At 35.6% G+C, this 11,248-nt stretch overlaps 1 pseudogene; it reads right to left on the bottom strand.

The window, feature by feature from the left end:
* Positions 1-2,131, bottom strand: part of LOC116003857 — a 4,875-nt pseudogene extending 2,744 nt beyond the window's left edge.
* Between the last annotated feature and the right edge of the window lie 9,117 nt (positions 2,132-11,248).

The following is an 11,248-nucleotide window of genomic DNA, read 5'->3' as shown; positions in this document are numbered from 1 at the left end:
ATATATATATATATATATATATATATATATATATATATATATATATATATATTTATTAATTTATTTATTTAATGAGCAATGATTATTATCTTTTATAAGATTCCAATAATTTGTTACCATAGTTATCAATATATGGTTATATATTGAAATATATAAGTTTGAACACACTCACAAATATTTGTACATTAATACGTGCCCTATACCCGGTCCTTAACAAACACTAAAAGGCTATCAACAATCAAAAGAGCGTTTAATCCCATAAACCTAAAGTCTCCCCTACTAAAATCCAAGCAAACTCCACATGCAACAAACAGGTTTCTTGCCCCACACTAAAGGGAGGGACCAATACCCGAATGGCCCTTGAGGTTACCCCCAAGGACGTTAATGGCATTCATTCAAAGCAATAGCACTCTCCTACTCCACTCTTAATCTCAAAAGCCACCCCCGAGTGTCCGGGGGCCAATAGCTAATGAAACTAAGCAATGGCTTCCTCCCCTCCACCCTTAGCAGTCAAGTCAACCTTCCCCACACAAGGGGGGACAGACTCGACTCGATGGCATTCTACATCGCAAAGGGGAGACTCAATATCACTTACCATCCAATATTCAATGAATTGTACCGTACGTGGAAGGCAATGCCATCCACTCTGTAGGATGTGTGAATTTTCGATCCAAAATAATGCCAGTGACTAATTAGGAAGACAAAAATTTATATTTCAAAAATTGGTTCAACGGTTCATTATGAAAAAAATTGCATGAAAAACTTCCGGACGTACTAATGGCATAATATAAAAGCTTAAAATATTATTCATAATACGATTTTATCATATACCCCAGTATTAAACTTTTTCAAAACAAACCTCAACACAATATCATCCTCGGGAGACACTTATGAGAGGAAGTATAATATATACCTTAAAAATGTAATTGAAGAGTTAATTATGAAAAAAATTGTATGAAAAATTTTGACACTGAAGAGCTAGAGGTAGAGTATGCGAAATAATGTTGAAGCTCAAAATATTATTCATATAAATAAACAAAATAAAAAAATAAGAATTTATCAGATATTAAACATTTTCAAAATAAACCTCACTGCAAATTCATTCTTGGGGTTGTGCCTATCATCTCTCCAAATAAATTCATGTGGCGAAACAATAGTTTGAACATAGGAACATATAGCAGCATCATTATAATATTTTAATTTTTCTGAGAAGTGATTGTCCAATTTGTTATTCTTCACATCATAAACTAATATTTTCCAAGAATCATAGCAACAACTACATATGAGCACTTTAGTATTGCATTTGGAAGAGTATAATGTGGTACTGGATAATCCAGAGGTAGATGTAGAGATGACAAAGTGATTGACCCACGATTCCTTCACTCCATATTCCTTCATAATCAATACTTGTAGTAGTTTCTGTCCTCTTTCATTCCCCTGACGAACCACGCAGAGATTCAGGGGTGGGCAGCTTTTTGAATTCATCGCTCTCCGCCTCAAAATAAATGATCGAATCAGTTGCCCTCAAATGAAGTGTGTTGTGAAAGTTAACCCCGATCCTAGAGTCGTATTCCCAGTAAGGAAATGACACTTTTCGCCACACTTTGTTCTTGAGGCTGGCAACCATAACATTGCGATCAAAGTCGTCACGGCAAAATAAGAGAACAGCCTTGTAATCTCCCGTGGACGAGACGTAACAGAGCCCCGAGACGACATCGGCAGGGATCGTGTTGTTCAAAAGTGGAAGATCAAGCACTTTTGCGCAGCAGTGAGTGGAGGGATTCCATAAAAAAATATGTTTTCGCACGGAGAAAAGGACAAGCCCGTTGCAAGAGCACCAAACACCAGTCCACCAACGAGGTAAGGAGGATAACCTGTTAAGCAAGGAGGCAGTCCCACCAACCTGGAATAAGGTTTTAATGCGGAGACCGCTGTTAGAAATGGATGTAACGTCTAATAAGGTGCGGCTGGACGACGCCGCCAACACTCGCCTTCGTCCGCGGTAGGAGAGCTTGAAATCGGGGTCTTGTATTATGGAACGCCATTCTTTGCATACACATTCACATCGGATGAGAGCTTTTACCTTCAACTTCAAAAGTATGGGGCGAATGATTTCAATTGGAACGTACATGGATGTATGTTTGTATATGGTGAATTGAGACGCTAGCGGAGATGAGAGGATCAGAGTGGATGCGGCATATCAGATTTGCTTTTTAGGGGTACTAGGTTTTTGGTTCCTGGGTGTTAGATAATGGCGGATAAGTTGTGGACTGGATTCCAATACGGGTTCCTTGTGGGCACCCAATCAAGAATGAGACCATATAATGTGATAGACTAACCAATATTTATACATTACTGCCCACTCTATACTCGGTCCCTAACAAACAAACGTGTCAATTTGTAATACATATGACTACACTCTTCACTTTCATCGGTTTGATTTCATGCAACTTTTAGTCATCATCCTCATTGATCTTCTATCCATTATTTCATATTCTCTGTGCATGCATCTCTCTAGATAAATTCATGCGGCCAAACAAAATTTCATTATACTTAGGAACATATACCAACAAAGTGTTCCTCTTGTTTCTTTCCAGATCACAAACCAAAATCAGCCTTAGCTTCTTCTTATTGAAAAAAGCGACATTTTTTAAATAGGTCAGAAATACCAACCACAAAGTAGAGGCGATCGGAAACTTTTTTTAGCCATTTTAATTTTTTAAATTGATCTTATTTTTCGACCACCTTCAAGAGTGGTAGGAAATACATACCACCAAGTCAAGGTGGTAGGAAATCCTCATCTTTTTCTTTTGTTGTTGTTGTTGTTGGTGGTGGTGGTGGTTGTGGTGGTGTTGTTGTTAAATGGTATGAAGGCCACATGATTTATCATTTTATTGTTAATTATTTCACTCATTCTATATTTCTTGTTTGGATTTTAACTTATATTTCTTCAATCGACAATGACATATAGAGTTTACTGCTAGTAGTATGTTGACAAGTTGTGGTATGATGTTCAATATAAACAGCCAATTTAACATACCTTTAGACGAGAGTTAGCTTTCTATCATTTATTATTCACTCAATGAGCTTAAGTCCCATCTCATGTAATGTGCTATATACCATGTTTCTTAGCATTGATTTAGTAAATGGACACGCCAATTAAATTAAACTAGAACCATACAAAGTCAAGTGCTACGATACAATACCCTCATTAATAAGTCCCTGCAAAAAGCTATGTCTCGCACCTATGTGCCTAGACTTACCATTATACACTTCGCTATGAGGCTTAGCCAAAGTAGTAGCACTATCGTAATGTACAATACATGAGCCATCTATTTAGGCCAAATCAGGATTTCTAATAATAAATCCCTTAACCACTCGATTTCTTTACATGCTGATGCAAGTACAATAAATTTTGAAGCCATTGTTGAATCAATTATATAAGTTTGCTTCTTAGAAGCCCAGAAGATTGCACCACCTTCTAACAAAACTACCATCTTCTTTGTTGGAAATCTAACTTGCATCCAAATACCCTTCTAAAATAGAAAATTCACTTGAATATACCAAACCATATATAATTCGTGGTGTTTTCGTCAAGCATTTTATTCATACTAGGATTACTAGTATACACACTCAATTTGCTTGCTACAAATGCAATATCTTGATCGTGTATTACTCATGGTATATATTAAGCAATCAATTAACTTTGAATACTCCAATTAAGACACCGGATCACATAATTTGGAACTAATTTTATATCCATTGGAGTAGACACCGGAGCACAACCAAATTGCTCAAAGTTTTTAACACTTTCTGGATATAATAAACTTGTGTTAAAAAAACTGTTTGTTTTTTATTTTTTCTAATCCTAACACCTAGAATAGCTTCAACCTCTTCCATGTCTTTCATTTAAAAACTAGTTCTGAAAAATTCTTTAACATAACTTACTTGGTACAAATCAATCCAAAAAATAAGCATGTCATTTTGACCTTGGTTATTAAATTTCCTATATACACAGTTATCAGACTAATTAATCTTGAACATATTGCTAAAAATTACTTGATTAAACCGATCATGTCACTGTTTAGCCTTTTGCTTTAAGCCATACAAGGATATCTTGAACCCGTTGCTCAAAATTACTTGATTAAATCGATCATGCCATTGTTTAAGAGCTTGTTTTAAGCGATAAAGGACTATCAATTTGCATACTTTGTGCTCTTGTACCTTATTAATAAAGTCTTCAAGTAAATTGATATAAACTTCCTCCTCCAATTCACCATTCAAGAATGCAATCTTAACATACATTGATTTCATGAATTACAAGATTATTAATAGTCGATAAAAACAATTAATAATCTAAAAGTAGCAATTCTTGCAACTTGGACATACGTATCAAAGAAATCAATGCCCTCATTTTACCTAAAGAGATTTAGCCCAATGGAAAAATCAGTTTGGACCAAATAATATTGTTCCACATGTTGAATCCATATCACCATCTATTGCTTCTCTCCAAAATGAAGCATCCTAAGACTCATATAACCTCTTCAAATGTCCTTGGATCATCCTCCATACAATATAAATAGCATGAAGTTGTCAAAAGTAACTCCCTTGATCCCTTCACTATATACATTTGGAAATCAGAACCAAAATCTTTAGTTTTCCTTACTCTTTTGCTTCTCCGTAATTCCGGTTCACTTGAGCAAACATGCATGATCAGTACTTTGATCATCACTTTGTGTCCTACTAGCACTAAGAATTAAATCCTTAGTCGTCCGAATAATGGATGAAAATATATTTTCATAAAAAATTGCATCTCTAGACTCTATTGTTGTATGAACCGAATAGAAATCATTAGGCTCAATAATATAGAACCTATAAGCTTTGTTATGCTCAGCATAACCAACAAAGATATAGTCCAGGCCTTTTTCACTCAAAGACTTTTTGTTTGCATATGACAATCTTACAATAGTCCAGCAACCACCAAACTTTTAAATAATTTAGTTTGAGTTGTTTCTAATGTCATAGTTCATAATATATAACCTTATTCTTTTTATTTGGAACTCTATTAAGGATGTAGATGATGGCTTGTGGATCTAATGAAGTATTTGGATTTCTGAGGATCCAAACTTTTGGATATTTGCTAGAGGATGATCGGTCGTCCACGTCCACGGTACATTTCATTATGAAAAAAATTGCACGAAAAACTTGACATGGGTTCATGAAAGAGACGTACTAATGGCATAATATGGAAGCTCAAAATATTATTCATAATAATAAACTTAAAATAACAAAATACTATTTTATCATATATTAAACTTTTCCAAAATAAACCTTAACACAATATCATTATCTGGGGATTTATGTTGATCATTCCTCCAAATAAATTTATGTGGGGAAACAATACTCTGAACATTAGGAGCATATAGCACCATAACAAGAATATTTTGATTTTTCTGAGAAATAATTGTCCACTTTGTTATCCCTCACATCATAAACTAATATTTTCCAAGAACCAAAGAAACTTAAACAACTGTATATCAGCACTTTGGTATTGCATTTGGAAGAGTATAATATGATGTCCCTAGGCTCACAACTGAATAATTCAGAAGCAGAGATGACAAACTGACAGACCCACGATTTCTTCACTCCATATTCCTTCATAACCAATACTTGTAGTAATTTCTCTTCTCTTTCTTTCCCCTCACAAACAATGCAGAGACAACCGTCCATGATTCCCAAGCCAAGAACTCCACTTTTCCATCCGCGCAGTTCAGGGGTGGGCAGCTCTTTGAATTCATCGCCTCGAAATAAATAATATTCCTAGAACCATTTACCCTCCAATGGATTGTGTTGTGAAAGTTAACACTGTGGCTAACGGAGTATGCATCGTAAGGAAATGGCAGTTTTCCCCACTCTTTGTTCTTGAGGCTGCCAACCATAGCTATGCGATCACAGCGGAATATCAAAACAGCCTTGTAATCTTTAATTTCCCTTACTCTTTTGTTTCTCCGTAATTCCGGTTCACTTGAGCAATCATGATCAGTACTTTGGTTCCTACTAGCACTAGAGATTAAATCCTTAGTCCTCGTAATGGATGAAAATATATTTTCATAAAAAAATTGCATCTCCAGACTCTATTGTCGTATGAATCAAATAGAAATCATTAGGCTCAATAACATAGAACCTATAAGCTTTGTTATGGTCGGCATAGCCAACAAAGATATAGTCCAAGCCTTTTTCATTCACTCAGACTTTTTTTGGTATCTGCAACCCCCAAACTTTTGAATAATTTAGTTTGAGTTGTTTCTTATGCCATAGTTCATAATATGTAACCTTATTCTTTTTTACTTGGAACTCTATTAAGGATGTAGAAAGTTGTCAACATAACTTCACGCGAACCACTTGCACGACTCAATGGATAGGTCTGCCCTAACGACCATTAATGCCTTTGAAAACGTAGATGATGGCTTGTGGATCTAATGAAGTATCTGGATTTCTGACTACATGTAAATTTGTGGCTCAATTTTTTAAAATTAATCGTCAAATTACAATTTCAATAGTATCATATATAATTAGTCATCCATTTAGCGTATTTAGCCCTTATTGTTATGAATGAAGTTAATTTGAATCAAAATGTAAACCTTAAATTGTCATTAATACAGAATGTGTTAATTTTTTATCCAAAATAATGTCAAGTGACTATTAGGAAGTATTATCGCACCTCATCAATATTAATTAGAGACAAATATTATATATATCATCTTCTAAGAGGAAGTGTAATACCTTACAAAATGTAATTGAAGAGTTCATTATACAGAAAATTGTATAAAAAACTTGATTTGGTTTGAAAAGACGTACAGAGTAATAGTGACATAATGTTGAAACTCAAAATATTATTCATAATTATAAACTTAAAACAACAAAATATAATTTTATCATATATTAAAACTTTCCAAAGTAAACCTCAACACAATATCATCATCCTAGAGGGTTTTGTGCTGAAAATCTTTCCAAATAAATTCATGTGGCGAAACAATACTCTGAACATAGGAATAGCAATATAATCGTTTGATTCTTCTAAGAAATAATTATATTGTCCAGTGCTATGATCTATCTAATGATATAATCTTCTAAGAAATAATTATATTGTCCAGTGCTATGATCTATCTAATGATATAATACTGATCTGATTATATGGCTGCTATATAGTAGGTCCATGTCTCCATGATGTCTCGAATCTTTAAGGAAAGTCTTCGTCTTGTTTCTTTCCGGATCATAAACCAATACCGGCCTTAGCTTCTTCTGATTAGGACTCCAGAACAACAATTTTGAACTGTATGTTCTTCGGAGAATAAAATGTTAAGTCATCATAGTACAATTGACCCCAGATTTCGTCATAGGGACAAGAAACTTAGTAGCCCAGGTCAGGCTGGATTCCTTTACCTTAGCTTGTGTTTCTTCATCACCAACACTTGAATTGTTCCTTTACCTTACCTTACCTTAGTAGCCCAGGTCAGGCAGAGATGACAAACTGACAAATAATTGATGTGTCGTGCTATATATATATAACCACTGCCATCAAAGCGAATCCGTCGCTACCAGTACAGTCTAACGACAACGGCGTCGTCTCCGAAGGTTAACACAGCAATCCCAGTCTCCGTGCACCCGGAGCACAGATTGGAACTTACCTACATAATGAGACACAAGAAAGAAAATCTCTGTCTGTCTAATGTCTTAAATTCAAGGCAAGGCTCTATTTAAATAATAAAGGCCAGACAACCGAGGCCACATACTATTTAAAGAATCTTAAACACTCAATAATTTATGGTGAATATTAAACCATGAGTAAATCATGAACTATAAAACTTTTCGTAGCTTGCATGTTTTCCAACAATCCCTCGCAAATGCAAGGGAATGAAAAGGAAGTTTGAGAAGTATAAAGGTTAATTTGATACTTAAGTGCTAGTGAACGAATAAAGGTTAATTTGATACTTAAGTGCTAGTGAACGAATCTTGAACTGACACGTAGTGACACATGGTATCCTCCGGTCTAGTGAGTGAAGGAATCTTGAACTCTTTGACTAGAGGTTTAAACCAAAGTGACACAGATCTATGAGATTTATGGCGTCAAATGATTGGCAAACCCTACTCTTTCTCTTAGTCACATTTCCCTTTTGTTTAGATATGAAGACTTTTCATTATGCTGACGATTTCACTCCTAAAAATATAAAATCCGGCAACATTTCCTTGCCAATTTGGATGGAAAAACGAAAACTAGTTTAAAATAAACCGACTAAAAGTGGTTAATTTAAAAATTGAGAACTAAAAGTGGCAATACCATCAAAGTCTGAGGACTAAAAGTGGTTAATTTAAAAGTTGAGGACTAAAAATGGCAGTGCCATCAAAGTCGGAGGACCTCCACTAGTATTTACTCTATGACAACACTCTCCACTTTCATCCATTTGATTTCATGCATTTCTCAGTCATCATCCTTATCGATCTTCTATCCATTTCATATTCCCTGCGCATGCATCTCTCCAGATAAATTCATGCGGCGAAACAAAACAACTTTCAACGTATAGTAGGAACATATACCAACAATGTGTTGTCCATGATGTCTCGAATCCTTAAGGAAAGTGTTTGTCTCGTCTTGTTTCTTTCTGAACCAAAAACCAATACCGGCCTTAGCTTCTTCTGATTAGGACTCTAGAACAACAATTTTGAACTGTTATTTGGAGAATAAAATGTTAAGTCATCATAGTCGACCCAAATTTCGTCATAATAGGGACAAGAAACTTAGTAGCCCAGGCCAGGCCGGATTCCTTTACCTTAGCTTGTGTTTCTTCATCACCAACACTTGAATTGTTCCCATATATATGTTTCCCTTCACAACCCATGCAGAGGCACTAATTAGGATTTCTTTAAGTTTGTTATGTCAGAGCAAGACTATCCTTTGTATATATACTCTGTAATTTCCCTGTAGAGAATCCAGGTTCATACTAAAATCTATCAGTTTTGGTATCAATCCAATGGCCGATTCTAATGCTATGAAAAACTTGACCTGGTTCCATGAAAGAGACATGCTAATGGCATAATGCCGAAGCTCAAAATATTATTCATAAATCACAATAATAAACTTAAAAATAACAAAATATGATTTTATCATACATTAAACTTTTCCAAAATAAAGCTCAACACACTATCATTCTCGGGAGGTTTGTGTTGATCATCTCTCCAAATAAATTCATGTGGGGAAACAATACTCTGAACATAGGAACATATAACAAATTGATGAATATGTTTTGATTGTTCTAAGAAATAATTGTCCATTTTGTTATTCCTCACATCATAAACTAATATTTCCAAGGGACCAAAAAAACGTAAACAGCTACATATCAGCACTTTGGTATTGCATTTGGAAGAGTAAACTGAATAGTTCATAGGCAGAGGCAGAGTGATAGAGATGACAAACTGACAGACCCACGATTTCTTCACTCCATATTCTTTCATAACCAACACATTATTCTTTCCAATTTCTTTCCCCTTGTGAATCATGCAGAGACAACCGTCAATGATTCCAAGGCCAAGAACTACACTTTCACGTCGGCACAGTTCAGGGGTGGGTAGCTCTTTGAATTCATCGCTCTCCCCCTCAAAGTAAATAATCTTTTCACATCTCCCTATCCCAGAACCATTTGCCCTCCAATGGGGTGTGTTGTTAAAGTTAATGCCGTTTCCAACGGAGTATAGCTCGTAATTAGGGAATGACACTTTTTTCCACCCTTTGTTCCTGAGGCTGGCAACCATGGCAATGCGATCACGGCCAAAGCCGAATATCAGAACAGCCTTGTAATCCCCCGTAGACAAGATGTAACATAGCCCCGAAACGACTTGGGCAGAGCATATAGTTTTGCTCATACGTGGAAACTCAAGCACTTTTGTGCAGCAGCGAGTGGAGGGATTCCACAACAAAATATGTTTTAGCACTGAGAAAAGCACAAGCCCGTTGCAAGAGCACCAAACACCAGACCACCAATGATATTGGGGAGTAAAGGAGCGATTCTTACTGACCTGGAATAGGGTTTTAATACGGAGACTAGTGTCGTTGGTTACGGATGTAACCTCTAAGCTGCTGCCCGATGAGGACACCACTAGCACTCGCCTTGGTCCGCGGTAGGAGAGCTTGAAATGGGTGTCTTGTATTGTGGAACGCCACTCTTTGCATACGCTTTGACATCGGATCAGAGCTTCTACCTTCAACTTCAAAAGTATCCGGCGAATGATATCAATTGGTAAGTACATTATCTGGTGATTTGAGAGGCAGAGATGAGAGGAGAGGCTGCGGCATATCAGATTTGCATTTTATGGGGTGGATTATATAGGCTGTTCATTAGGTTTTGGTTCATGTTTTTAAACAATTAATGAGGTAAGTATATATAATTGACTAATTATACTTTGTATAAATGACACCTACTTTGAGGGACAAAATTGAAAAATTAGTAGCTGCATTTATTTTGGTGCATTAAAAATTGTGCAAAAAGCAAATGTGACAATCAATTAGGGACGGGGGAATATTAGATTGTGGTTAAGTGCATGGGCTCCTTGTGAGCACAGGCACGATTGAGACCACATAATGTGGTGGGCTGGGCTCCAGTGCAAGTTTGTTGTGGATACCAGATACTGATCAAGATCGAGACCATATAATATTGTGGGCTCTTTAAGGGTACTAAACACAGATCCTCCTTGAATCACTATTATTTACCCATCCATTATCCTATTGAGCATGGGTGTTAAGACTATCTGGGAGAAGAATGAAAGAAAATTTAACCTTTTGTGGACAAGGTTTATATCATAGTTAAGATATGCTTTTAATGAGGAATGTGTTGCAAATAATTTATATGTGGACATTACTAGAGAAATTATATTATGATAATACCTCTTCATCCTTTATAGTATTATAATCATAATGTTACTCTACATTGGATCTATATATTGATTTGAAAGATGAATAAAACATGATTGATGGTTCTCTAGATGAATAAAACATGATTGATGGTTCTCTGTATTTTGCATTCATGAGATGTAAGCAACACTGTTAACGTGAGGATACGTCCAATTTCACAACACAATAATTATTATCATTTATAACTAATTATAATTATTATCATTTATAACTAATTTGAACAGGTTGTTACCATATACTTATCAGTGGTTATATCTAATCTAATAAAAACTACTATAACTTTCA

The sequence above is a fragment of the Ipomoea triloba genome, chromosome 14 (genome assembly GCF_003576645.1).
Source record: "Ipomoea triloba cultivar NCNSP0323 chromosome 14, ASM357664v1".
Taxonomy (NCBI): domain Eukaryota; kingdom Viridiplantae; phylum Streptophyta; class Magnoliopsida; order Solanales; family Convolvulaceae; genus Ipomoea; species Ipomoea triloba.
The sequence above is the reverse complement of the archived record's forward strand: the minus strand, read 5'-3'. Positions and strand labels throughout refer to the sequence as shown.